Source organism: Brienomyrus brachyistius, chromosome 11 (genome assembly GCF_023856365.1).
Source record: "Brienomyrus brachyistius isolate T26 chromosome 11, BBRACH_0.4, whole genome shotgun sequence".
NCBI classification, from domain to species: domain Eukaryota; kingdom Metazoa; phylum Chordata; class Actinopteri; order Osteoglossiformes; family Mormyridae; genus Brienomyrus; species Brienomyrus brachyistius.
The window spans coordinates 22,601,027-22,615,240 of record NC_064543.1 but is presented as its reverse complement, the minus strand read 5'-3'; positions in this window follow the sequence as shown (position 1 = coordinate 22,615,240).

Genomic DNA, 14,214 nt, shown 5'->3' with positions numbered 1-14,214 from the left:
CAAAATGAAAAAAAAAATCAAAGGAAAAAAAACGACTAATTATGAATGTGTATTTGATTGTGCGTTATGATATGAAAATAAAGCAAACAGCCTAAATTGCAGGGGGAGAAATGGCACGGCTAATGCATGGCACCCTAATTTCTCCCCCCCGCTGAGAAACACCAATGTTTCTTCCTCACACTTCAGAGGCTCCCATTGTGCTAACAAAGAGGCAGCAGCGGCCGTGAACACGGCAGGTCAAGCACAAACACGCAAGGCTGGCCAGCCGTCAGCTAAAGGATAGCTCTTTGCTTTGCCGTACATGTCATTAATGCGTCCTCAGCCCACCCCTGACACAGTCCGGCACTGTTTATCACTTCCCATTGTTTGGCGTCTCTGACTTCCATACTTTTCCGAGTCATTTAACCAGCAATGAATATTATTTGCAACTACGAATAATTACATTGTCAACTTGAATCTATAAAGGAAAAAAAAAATCATGAATTTGAATGAATGTTTGGAATAAGAGGAAATGGCAAAACAAACAAAAATAAGTGCCACAGAATAATTACAAAGGAAATTGCAAGTGTTGAACCTTCAAAATCTAGAAAAATAAGAAATAATAAAGCTTTCCACTCCATATAATTTATTTAAGAGGTAAAACTTTTATTTAATTCCATTCAAAAATGGGTCCAGAAGAAGAGTTTTAGATGATTATTCATTATTCATTCATTCATTAAAATTGAAGAAAAATATTGTTTTATATAAATACATTATTTTAACAAATGGGAACTCCAGGCTATATGTAGCAAATATGGAGATAATGACAGAATGCAGCATCTGTCAGCCATTTCTGTTGCAAATCTTTTACAATGAATAATTACACATCACCAAAGGGACGGTCATAAAAAGCATATTTCACATTAGGTGGGATATTAACTTGTGCCATCTTGTACTCATTGAACAATTTATACTGACTGATTCTAAGCTGCCCACTTTCTAAAGAATAGAAGCTGAGGGGCCCCATCACTTAAATGAGGTCTAGATAAATCATATGTGATGTACAAGGTGGAGGTCCTCACCTTGAAAAACCCGCTCAATGAGATGCCATGTGCGATTTACAGGAAGCAGGTCCACACCAGGGTCACTGAGAAACCTGCTTTTCGATGTGTCATACAGTATGTGATGTGTAGGGGGCAGGCCCTTGCTGGGGTCACTGAGTAACCTGCTTTAGATGTGTCATACATTAAGTGATGTGTACGGGGCAGGCCCTCGCTGGGGTCACTGAGTAACCTGCTTTAGATGTGTCATACAGTATGTGATGTGTAGGGGGCAGGCCCTTGCTGGGGTCACTGAGTAACCTGCTTTAGATGCGTCATACAGTATGTGATGTGTAGGGGGCAGGCCCTTGCTGGGGTCACTGAGTAACCTGCTTTAGATGTGTCATACATTAAGTGATGTGTACGGGGCAGGCCCTCGCTGGGGGTCACTGAGTAACCTGCTTTAGATGTGTCATACATTAAGTGATGTGTACGGGGCAGGCCCTCGCTGGGGTCACTGAGTAACCTGCTTTAGATGTGTCATACAGTATGTGATCTGTAGGGGGCAGGCCCTCGCTGGGGTCACTGAGTAACCTGCTTTAGATGTGTCATACATTAAGTGATGTGTACGGGGCAGGCCCTCGCTGGGGTCACTGAGTAACCTGCTTTAGATGTGTCATACAGTATGTGATGTGTAGGGGGCAGGCCCTCGCTGGGGTCACTGAGTAACCTGCTTTAGATGTGGCATACACTAAACAAACAAAAGTACCGGGACACAACTCTTAATCATTTAATTCAGGTGTTTCAATCAGTCCCATTAACATAGGTGTGTATAATCAAGCACGTAGCAGTTAGGGTTACAAATATTTGTGAAAGAATGGGTTGTTCTGAAGAGCTCAGTAAATTCAAGCATGGTGCTGTCATAGGATGCCACCTTTGCAATTAGTCATTTTGTGAAATTTCTTCCCTGCTAGATATTCCACAGTCAGTTGTAAGTGGTAATATTGCAAAGTGGATAAATTTAGGAACAGAAACTCAGCCTCAGAATGCAGACCATATAAAGTAACAGAGTGGGGTTGCCGACTGCTGAGGTGCATAGTGTGTAAAAGTCACCAATGTTCTTCTGACTCAATATCTGCAAAGTAGCAAACTTCCTCTGGCATTAACCCCAGCACTAAAACTGAGCATCAGGAGCTTCACGGAATGGGCTTCCATGGCTGAGCAGCTGCATGCAAGCCTCACATCACCAAGCACAATGTCAAGCTTTGGAGGGATTGGTATAAAGCACACTGCCACTGGGCTCTGGAGCAGTGTAAACATTTTTTTTTTCAAAATAAACTTTATTGTCATCTCTGCTATATACTGTACAGGTACATAGAGAGACGAGATGACGTAATGTTCTGTAGACATGTTCTGTAGAGTGACGAACCACATTTCTCTGTCTGACAGTCTGATGGAGTCTGAGTTTGCTAGATGCCAGGAGAAATTTACCTGCCTGACTGCATTGTGGAAAATGTAAAGTTTGATGGAGGAGGGATAATGGTGTGGGGTTGTTTTTTAGGGGTTCCAGTGAAGGGAACTCTTAATGCTTCAACATGTCAAGACATTTTGACAATTCTATGCTTCCAACTTTGTGGAAACACAAAGTTTGGGAAAGGCCTTATTCTGTTTCAGCATGACTGTGCCCCAGTGCACAAAGCAAGATCCATAAAGAGATATGGTTGGTTGACTATGGTGTGGAAAAACTTGACTGGTCTACACTGGGCCCTGACATAAACCCCATTGAACACATTTGGGATTAACAAGAACAGAGATTGTGAGCCAGGCCTTCACGTCCAATATCAGTGACTGACCTCACAACTGCTTTTCTGGATGAATAGGCAAAAATTCCCAAAGATGTTGTGGAAAGCCTTCCCAGAAGAGTGGAAGCTGTTATAAATGCAGGATGGTGACCCCCATTGGGGTCGCTAAGAATCTGGCTTTAGATATGATGTGCAGAGTGGCAGCCCCTGTTACAGTCATGGGCAGCCCAGTCCTTCCACATCATCCCATCATCTACAACGGCACTCAGCCCCAATCCCAGTTGGGTTGTTCAACATACAACAATTAGACCAACATTATTGTGGAATAAAGATGACTACGTGACCCTTTATTTTTCGGTAGCCAAACCATTGTTTCTGTATTGGATTTATTTGTTGACAATGTAATGTTAAGTCCAGCTGAAACTCATGCGATTCCTCAATTTTGGAATCATCATTTATGATGTTTTGCATGTTTTTCAGGCTGCAGGATTTAGTGCCATTTTTGGTTCTGGCTAATATGTGTACTGCCAATCCAGTCATACATTACCACTTCATACATGTTTGAGGCTGACACTCATCTGTTTACCTAGTATATGTGGATGTCACAGGAGGATATAAGAGCAGGTCAAATGAGGGTATAGGTGGATGTCACAGGAGGATTTAAGAGCAGGTCAAATGAGGGTATAGGTGGATGTCACAGGAGGATATAAGATCAGGTCAAATGAGGGTATAGTATAGGTGGATGTCACAGGAGGATATAAGAGCAGGTCAAATGAGGGTATAGGTGGATGTCACAGGAGGATATAAGAGCAGGTCAAATGAGGGTATAGGTGGATGTCACAGGAGGATATAAGAGCAGGTCAAATGAGGGTACAGGTGGATGTCACAGGAGGATATAAGAGCAGGTCAAATGAGGGTATAGGTGGATGTCACAGGAGGATATAAGAGCAGGTCAAATGAGGGTACAGGTGGATGTCACAGGAGGATATAAGAGCAGGTCAAATGAGGGTATAGGTGGATTTCACAGGAGGATATAGGGTATATCACATGAGGGTACATTGGATTTCACAGGAGGATATAGGGTATATCACATAAGGGTACATTGGATTCATATGGTACTCAGTCCCTTTTCACTTTTTTCATATTTTGCTTAAATTCATTTTTACTTCATCAATCTAGACTCAACACTCCATAATGATTAACCAAAAACAGAATTTCAGAAATTTTTGCAAATTTGTTAAAAATAAAAAAAATTGAAGCATCACATTGAAATGAATTCAGACCGTTTGCCAGGACACTTGACATTTAGCTCAGGCGCATCCTATTTCTGTTTCATTTTGTAAATGTTCCTACATATTTTTTGGATTCCAGCTAAGGTTAATTTAACTGATTTGGACATGATTTAGAAAGGCATGCAACAATCTTTATAATGGTCCCACAGTTGACAATGTATATCACGGCAAAAACCAAGTCATGGGGTTGAAGCAATTGTCAGCAGAGCTTAGATATAAGATTCTGTTGAGGAACGGATATGAGGAAGACCACATTTTTTTGCAGTATTTAAGTATCCCAAAATTAGAGTGTTCTCATTAATTATTAAATGGAAGAAGTTTGGAACAACCAAGATCCTCCCTAGAGGTGGCTGCCCAGCAAAGCTGAGCAACTGGGGAAGAAAGGCCTTGGTAAGACAGGTGACCAGGAACTCGACAGGTACTCTGGCTACCTAAAAGACTCTTAAACTGTGAGAAACAAAATTCTCTGGTCTTATGAAACCAAGATTGAACATTTTGACCTCAATTCTAACCGTTATATCTGAAGGAAATCATTTGCACAATTCCATCCCAACGGTGAAGCACGGCGGTGACAACATGTACTGGGGACTGGGAGACAAGTTGAGGTCAAAGGAAAGTTGAACGAAACAAAATATCCCGAATTCAGACTTGCTCCAGAATGTCCTGGAAGTTTACCTTCCAACAGAACAATGATCTAAGCACAAAGCAAAGACAATGCAAGTGAGGCTTATAATTACTCTGTGAATGTTCTAGTGTGGCCCAGTCAGACCCTGGACTTCAACCCAACCGAACATCTACAGAGAGAGCTGAGACTGGCTGTCCACTGACAGTCACAATCTGAAATGACAGCGCTTGAGAGAATCTGCATAAAAGAATGATAGAAAATCTCCAAATCTATTTGTGCAGAGCTTTCTGCATAATACCCAAGAGGACTCAGGGCTGTAATGACGATGCTACAACTGAATACTGAGTAAAGGGTCTGAAAACTTAATTGATCGTTTCAGCTTTTTAATTTTTAATAAATTTGGGAAAATTTCTAAAGTACTGTTTTTACTTTGTCCTTATGGAATACTGAGTATAGATTGATGCAGGGAAAATTAATTTAAATGATTTTAGCATAAATATAAGAAAATATGAAAAAGGTAGCATGGTCTGAATACACTGTTTGCGCTGGTAATTTTCCCACAAGTGATGTAGACACCAGAGTAAGTTCTTCAAGTCATCTGTATGTAATGGAAATCAAACTGAAAAGAAAGAGAAATTTAAAGGTGGTGTTTAATTCAGTTTGTCAGAAACATCGTGGGTTTGATCTTTTAGTATATAAATGCTCATAAGAACAACTACAAATATTTAAAAATCAAACATATTATTAGAATACGTACTTTCCATCACGAAAAATATGGAAGAATACTGTCTGTGATGGTTAACCGAAGCATTGGATTAGACTTGTGCTGAATTTTAATGTGAGGCACAATGGAAAAATTTAAATGAGAAAAAAATTAGCAAATGAAACGTTGTAATGATCAGCCAATATGAAAATGTCTTACATTTTCATCTGTATTTATGGTTCATTTAATCAGTATTGCAGAACTATACAAAATCTGTATTTATTGAAGTAATTACATATTGTTTGCTTTTTATTATAATTAATATCAAATAACAATTATTGAATGTCCATGACATGTAAATACAAGAAATGTAAATATTTCAAAATGAATATATAAAGCTGCATTTAAACTGAATACTAATTACCATCCAGTTCACTGAAAACAAACTGCTGAAATTACTAAAGTCAATTAATTTTTAAAAGGTATATTATTATTGTTATCATCATCATGTCCTGCTTATAATAAGAACATGAATGGCTGTGTAAAAACATCAATATTATTTATTATATTCCAAAAATTGTGTTAGTTACTCTATTGAAAGAAGCTCTTCTATTGCCAAGTGACCAGCGATACTCAAAACTATCATTGGTAGCTCCATACTGAAACCCAGCCATTAATCACGTAAGCATTGTTCATTTTAAATACAGAAACAAAGCAGAGGCTATACAGCGGTGAATGGCAGTGCTGAGCCCCTCACTGTAAATGGTACTGCGTCCACTGTGAAAACACAAGCCACCCCCCCCCCAGCTTCCGGGTCACATGAAAGAGCAGGATGGGATGGAGGAGGCGATGCACGGCGCTTTATGAAGGGTGGAGATGAGAGAGAAAAACGGCACTTGGACAGACAGTGAGTCGGGCCCTGGGCTGAGCCATCAGGCCACATTATGCAGATTGTGATGGGAGCGGAGGGGACTCTGATTCCCCCAGGTTCCGCAGAGCAGGTCCTTAATAATGCGAAGTGACAGAGAGCAGAAGGCGCTGATCTCTTCTCGTGTCATCCTTCAGGATGATGCCACTTTAACGGCTGTTTTTTAATTGCATGTCGGGGATAGCAAAGCTAGCCTTTCATCATATTCTCAACTGCAAAACAGAGCAGTAGGCATAAGATTCAGTCAACGTTAGGTTTACTGGTGACTATTACTGGTGAAATATAATCACCAGTAAAAGACCCCCCCCCCCCCTCCGAAATAGCCATAGTGATGCCCCTGTTACTCACCATGGGAACAGCTATTTCATTTACATTTAAAAAATATCTTTTCATAAATCTCGAAATACATATATGGGTGTGCTCCTACTGGCAAGCCTAATTTGCCTTAATTTCAATAGGAAAGAATTTTAACACTAGATAAATTAAGATGAAATCACAAGATTTTGCCTGACTGGAAAACAGTGCTGAGATGGTGACTGCACTCAGGAACAGGCCACCTTAGAAAGTTACTCATCTCCTCTCATGTTTGCTCATAGTTTTATGAAAAGAACTATTTTATTCACACTTATAGGCAGAGGTCTGGGAAGTGCAAATCCAGACCAAGGGTTTAATTAAACCAACCAGTTGAGCATATGGACTGCGTTGAAATTCAGGGGCTGCATCCTTTGAAGGTTCATGAAATGAATCTTGGGGTCCTGGTAAAAGAATTACGGAATTATATATAATTATTTGAAGGAGCCTTCAAAATGGGATGATCTTCAAATGCAGTCTTAGAAGGATGCAACCCCGGAATTCTGACACAGCCGTAGAATCACAGTTACAGGGTGGGGTGAGCATCAGGCAGGATGAGGCGTCCAAGGGGGGAGAGGGGATTGTATTGGCTGGTTTTGATTATTGGAGGGGGGTTACAATCCTCCCACCATAATTCACGCCCATTCACAGAGTATTCAATTTGTTAGTTACAACAAAGCCTTGGTTTGGGTGAGTACTTTATGGACTTGAACTTTCCACCTGTTTATAGGATATTATGGACCCTTTAGAATACATAGTAACATAGAGCACCTTTTCTGCAAATGCAGTCTGCATCCCCAGACAGGCACATATCTCTGTAGGCCCAAGCCCCAGTGGAAACACAATGGCATAATGGTCAGGGCCTGGGCAATAACACTGTCTCAGGCTCGGCTTTGCCCAAGTGTAGTCTTCAACAGAAAAGAACCTCATGAAATGAGAGCGCCTCAGATTCAGAGCACTTTCTTTCTCCCTAAAGGGAAATTTTTGTGTTGCAGTAGCAATTCACATAACAAACACACACACACACACACACACAGAGTCGTTTAATCATATCTTTTTGGGGACCGCTCAGTCATTTCTATGGGAAAAATGCTAATGCTAACTATGACAACCTTAACCCTGACCCAGCCCTAACCATAACCATAAGTAACCAAGCAAAATACAAGAGTTTTTTCTTTTAGTGTTTTCATTGCAGTCACGGATTTTTATAAAATAGAGTTTTCCCATATGGTCCCATAAGGTAAAAAAACAGGTATTCATCACGTTGTGGGGACATTTGGTCCCCACAAGGTAAGGTATACCTGGACCACATGCACACGTACACCCACACACACACACACACACACACACACATAAACAAGGCAGGTAAAGTATAAAGAAAGATATGAAACAGACTTACAATATATATCTGCTGTGGAATGCATGCGTTTCATTAGTGTGTAACTGCAAGTGTCTTGTAAATTGTTGGTTTCCTTATCTGTGCGGATCCAAATAATACTGCTATATGTGTGTGTATATATACCTGTACAGATATATATATATGTGTGTGTGTCTATATGTATATGTGTACCGGATGGTTCGGTAACATACCGTGTACTGTTACATCCCTTATATACTGTATGTGTGTATAACGGTACACGGTATTTTACCGAACCATTCAGTACGCCCTTGTTGGTTCATCACACACACGTGAACCGTGATATTACAATATGTCTGTCATGTTCCTATACATTTTGCTGCATATATAACATGGTATTTTCTTCCCAAAAAATCAAAAAAACTGGGGCCATCTTATTTTCGAGGGCTAAAATGTAAATGTTATTATAAAACAGCAAATGGCATGAATTATCGGCCTCCTGGCCAAAGGTAGTCGCAAATTTCAAACGGAACCAACGTTATTTCAGGAGTACAGCATTTTATGACCGATGATCTCCACCTGCTGTTGACAGTTGGCTGATGTGACGCTGTGGGGCTGGTCAGCTACCAGAATTGTTAGTACCACACCGCGCTTACCCTTAAATGATGTTAGTTAGTATATGTATTCATGTGTTTATGTCACTTGTAAATGTGATAACTGTGTAATGTTTACTGTGGAATGCGTGTGATCGTTAGCATGTAATCGTGAGTGTCATGTAAACTGTTAGTCTCCTTGTCTGTGCCACTCACAGTTTTAAAATGATAGTGGCTGTTCATAAAGAGAGTATTTAATTTTAGAAGAGCTGTCATCTTTTTTAAAATGACTCGACCACTCGACATTTTTTTTGCCCCTTTCAAGCCAAGCTCATACTTCACTTTTTTGCATGTCTTCTCCGGCTGCGGAGAGTCGTGTGCAAGTATGTGGGTCTACGGCATCGGAAACATTCTGCGTTCTCCTGGGTTGAGGAGTTTGTTGTATTGATTATCTGTCTTTCCACACTTATTGTGCTGCGATTGCCTGTGGTTGCTTTTTAACAGTGATATAAAAATATGTGCCCTATTTACATAAAATAGAGAAAGGAAAATCACTTCCAGGCTGTCAAGCTTAGAGAAAATGCTAACACAGAATCCTTATGTAGCTCACCTTCTTTAATATTGCCTGTACACGTACTGTACGTACTGTGTACACTGTTAATTTAAAATGTAATAGACAAGTAACTACGGGTTATAAAAGTTAAGACGGACTTTTAATGCTTTCTCTCTTTGATTAGTAGAGACATAAACTAGGCCTAGTTAGTCATGCTACCATTTTTCTAAAAATAGAGCTCATTGTTTAATAAAATGATGATGTGGTTTGATTAATTTTCTTGTTAAATATAAATATAACAAAATAGTACCATTTTATATATATATATATGTGTGTGTGTGTGTGTGTGTGTGTGTGTGTGTTTACAAAACTACAATCTATATCTAATAGATAAATACTATATATCTACTATATATCTAATAGATAAAAAATAGACTTTTAAACTGAAGATATCCCTTTAAGCATGCGAAATAAAAGTAAATATGCGCTGTTTTGCCGCAGAGGAGGAGAGTCCTCTTCCTGCACAGAGAGGAGTCATTATAGATGGTTACAGCCATGTACAGGAATGTAAGAATGCAACGATCCTTTCTGCAGCAGAACTGGCCAGTAAGTTGTGTAGGGGTAGTGTAGTATTACCCATTATGCTGTCCGCCATCCTTCTCTGTACAACCAACTCTAGGGGCTCCAGAGCATCCCCAGCACAAAACCAGCCTTCATAATCAGTTTGTTCAGCTTCTCAGAGTTCTCAGGCCACAGCCCCAGCAGATGGCTGCAGAGATAATAGCACTTGCCATGACAGACTGGTAGACTATATGCAGCATCTTGCTGCACATATTGAAGGACCTAAGCTTCTTCAAGAAGTAGAGTCTGCTCTGTCCCTTCCTGGAGACAGCCTTGATGTTGCATTTCCAGTCCAGTCTGTTGTCCAGTTGAATGCCCAGGTATCTGTAGCCCTCTGCCACCTCCACCTCTTCTCCCAGGATGGAAGCTTGAATTGTGTCAGATTAGTCCGTAGATCTGACCCTCATTATACTAGGTTGCCCCTTACTTTCTCACTTGAATCAAATTCCTAATTTCCCCAGCAAAAGTCACCAGCTGTCTGCTCTCCTGCAGTCATGAAGTTTTTGTATAAGTAAAGTACATAAGTTTATTATTAGATTAGAATATCTGGTAAATATGGATATTTAGTTAACTTCTGGGAGGGGGGGAATAATCTTCCCCAAGCAGCATTAAAAGCATTGCCACGGTCGCAAGTCGTTTCCTGAAAGACCTCAGCTGGATACCTGCTCTTATGGCCCCAACGAAGTCCCCACTCCAAGCACAATAGTCCCTCACCCCTGTTGTCTAAGACAATATAATTTTGTTTTCGGCCTGCAGCTGAGGATGAAATGGCCAGTGAAATGCTGGGGCCAGCCTGTTATTTCACACCATGGGACACGGCCGTATGTGTTTATTTCACACAATGGAGGCAGAGTGGCGACAGCCAAGCTGGTTTTCCTCCGTCTTCCTTGTGAGTTAAATCTCCACGGAGCTCAATTAGGGGCCGTCGCTGCACGTCCTGCTTGAGTGAAACAGCACATGGAGGCTGCTCCTCTGGGCTGCATGATATTGATCTCATGGACACCGGACTTGGCTGTAGCTCTAATTAAAAGGGAATGTGTTAAAATGAATGTAGCCCTTGATTTTACATCAACCCCTGCAGCCTTACTAACGTTAGCTTGCTTGGTTTCCCCTGGTCCCACCTCCCTGTGTGGATGTCCCTCCCGTGCCGGTGCTATGGAGCCCAGTTGAGTGGGTGTGGCCAGAAACCATGAGACGACAAATCTCATTGGTTGTGAATCTTAGTGGGGTTATGTGTCTGACCTAGGAGGCGCAGGAGAAGGGGCCAGTTAATAGGCTGCTAGGCTCTCTGTGACTCATCAGACACAAATATGCCTACAGCACAGCAGCAATGGCTCAATCATCATCATCCCTGCCAGAGGAAACCTTATGAAAAATAGCGTGTACAGATTTTAATGCAACATTAACCTCCACTGAAGAATAACTGAACGATTGCAGTTTATGGATATTTCAACAACATGGGGAACAGAGTATGGAGAAGGGTGGGCAGAAAGGCACCTTTTCAGTGAAGGAGCCTCACAGAGTGAGTGACAGCCCGTGTGTATCTCGGGTGTAGCTTTACTACTTAGTCGAAAACACAGACACACTGGATTATATTCAATGAACTAAAGATCAGGGTATAGTAAAAAAATCAGGGTTGGGGTATGGAGCTATGCCGGGGGGAGGAGTCCTTCCAAGCATCCCCCTCTGCTAGGACACTATCACAGGGTTGACCACTGTCGGAACTGGAAATCGAAAGCTTCCTAGATAGACAAAAGCCACAAAAGTGACCCATAGCATATTGAGTAAACCGAAGGGTATGAAACACCACCTTCCAGCAAACCCTTTGTCAGTGACAATTGAAATTTATTGATAGATGTTTGGTTTGAGAGTCTCCTGTAGCATTTTAATGGTCTGTCAGGAGAATCATGAGAAGAGTCTTTAAAAATGAACTGTTATTATGGTGCAATCCGAAAGTGTGCGGCTGCAGTTGGACAATCAGCCAGTGCCCTACATTTCTTTTGTGTCCTTCGATCTTCATTGGCCCTCCATAGAGACGAGAATGACGCACCGCCTGATCCCACACACACTTCATTACTTTGGCCAGGTTTGAGTCCTCAGGATGACAGATGGTGCAGCTCACCCTTAGCATGAGGGCTGCAGTGGTACCCAGTTGGCCAGCATGCCCAGAAGTGTTGCACTGAGCTGTGCACGCACCTGCAAAGGCTCCTCATCAAAGAACTGCATATGACCTGGTTGCATTACGACAACATGTTCAAAGCATTCCAACGGAAACGCACTCCGGCTGCCGCCATCCCTCCCAGTCTTTCCATTTAGGCCCCCTGGGCTGACTGGGAGGTCTGCTCTCCAGCCGGGCACCTTCTGATCTTCAAAGACCCGGAGCTGGGCATGTGGCTTGCTCTGTAACAGGAACAGCTGAGCCCCGCGGCTCCACATCGGACATCAGATTTCCCGCAGCCATGCCCTGGTGCCTGCCTGCTATCTCCTGTCTCGGCCTGTCGTCATAGCAGATGGCCTGGTCTGCATGCCTGTCGCCAGATACTGGCTTCAGGGGCACCAGCCCACGCCTCTGTCTCGAGAGACCGGAGCTGCTCTGTCACAGGGAATTATCAGAACACAAGGCCATTTGTAAATGTGCTATAAATTATCTGTGGAAAGATGGCATAATTATTTTTATGCTCTGGAAACAAGAAACAAAACAAAAACATCTTCAAATTGTATTTTTAAATTTGTGTTAGAGCAATTTTGAAAGTATAATAAAAAACTGGAAATGTAAAAGCTGACCAGATTTAAAGGCAAGCATAGTTTCTGCACGGACATCAACATCTGTATTGTTCATTTGTATCTAACAGAACGAGAAAGGACTTTCAAAAGACCTTCTTTCCACCACAGACATAAGTAAGTACTATTTAAACCATTTCCTCCAGCATAATGAAAGTTTTTTTATTCTGATACAAGCTTAGGTTCACCCTCTTGAAGCAAACTTTTAGGATGTGAGGATCTGAGTTATCACAGCAATCCCAGCATTATATCAAGATGATGTCCAGACAAATCCAGTCATAAAGACATTAGCTTAAAAAGCAGTACAGATTTGTTGAAATTATGGGGTGAAAGGCAGGTGAGAGAGGAGCCATCTGACTTTTTGTTCCTGTAATTGCAGTGGTGGAGTCGGCCTCTAGGTGGCAGTGTTGCCTCGCATGGGAGAGCAGTAGCACCTTTGGCCACACCCACCATCATTCCGCGCATTGCAGATCTATAGCCTCTTATTATAAGTGTAATGAAGCACAAGTTATTGAAGTCTTTTATTGATTGCACAAGTCACACATTTTTTCTTCTTTCTCTCCTGTCATGCTGAATATTCACCCAACTCAGTGAAGCAAATTGCTGACACCTTTTTAAGAAGTGACAACTTTCATGATCGCAAATTCCATTTTCATATCTACTCAGACAAGAATGCAATTTTCACTTCGTTTAGCTGGCATGGGCGCGGCTGTGGGTTACGCCCCCTACAGCTGCTGTGGCTCTGAGGTGCTCCGGTGCCACTAATCTCTCACTCTGACAGCAGAACGGCTCCACCTTGCTCCTCCATCTCAAGGCTTGCCAGTCGGACCCGGATTTCCACTCATGTGAAAAGCACACACTGCGTCGCCCGGAACTGGATGCTCTTTCAGTTTTTAACTGTGTCGATGATATAAATAAAACACTACAAAATGTAGCGACACAGGCCGAATTTGCAGCTGCCAAAACTGCCCCTAACACAGGATGAACACAGTAGACACTCACTGCAAAATCAGTCTGAAATACATGCAGAGCACATACATTTGTAAGGTGCAATTTGCTCTGCTTCTATGTTACGTAGGACAAAATTCTATACATAAAACAAATGTAAATCAGTATGTGAAAATATGACACACTTAGTGACCATACAGAACAAGACACATATAAGTCACTTGTGGAGTTAGTGCCTCTATAATATGGAAGATTTATTATGAGATGTGGAGCCAGAGTAAGAGGCACCAGAGTTCAAGCCAGACTCAATAAGAGCAAGGCCACCCCCCACCCAGGCCCCCAACCAAACAACAGCTCTTACGCCTGGCTGCACTGTCTGTCCTACAGGAGCCCCCGTTAAAACATGAGGAGCTGGGGGGGGGGCATGAGTTGGAGGCGAGCTCCCGGGTGCAGAGGCCCTGAGTGACAGCTCCCCAGCAGAGGGCAGGCAGCAAACATGCCCCCCCCATTCAGCATCCACACCACCCCCCTAACATGTTTCCTGCCCCCTCCTCAGCCCTCCTGTCTCCACAGAGGCCAAACATGGCCCTCCCCACCCCATTCAGTAGCCGCGCTACCTCCCCCCCCCCCAGCATGTCTCC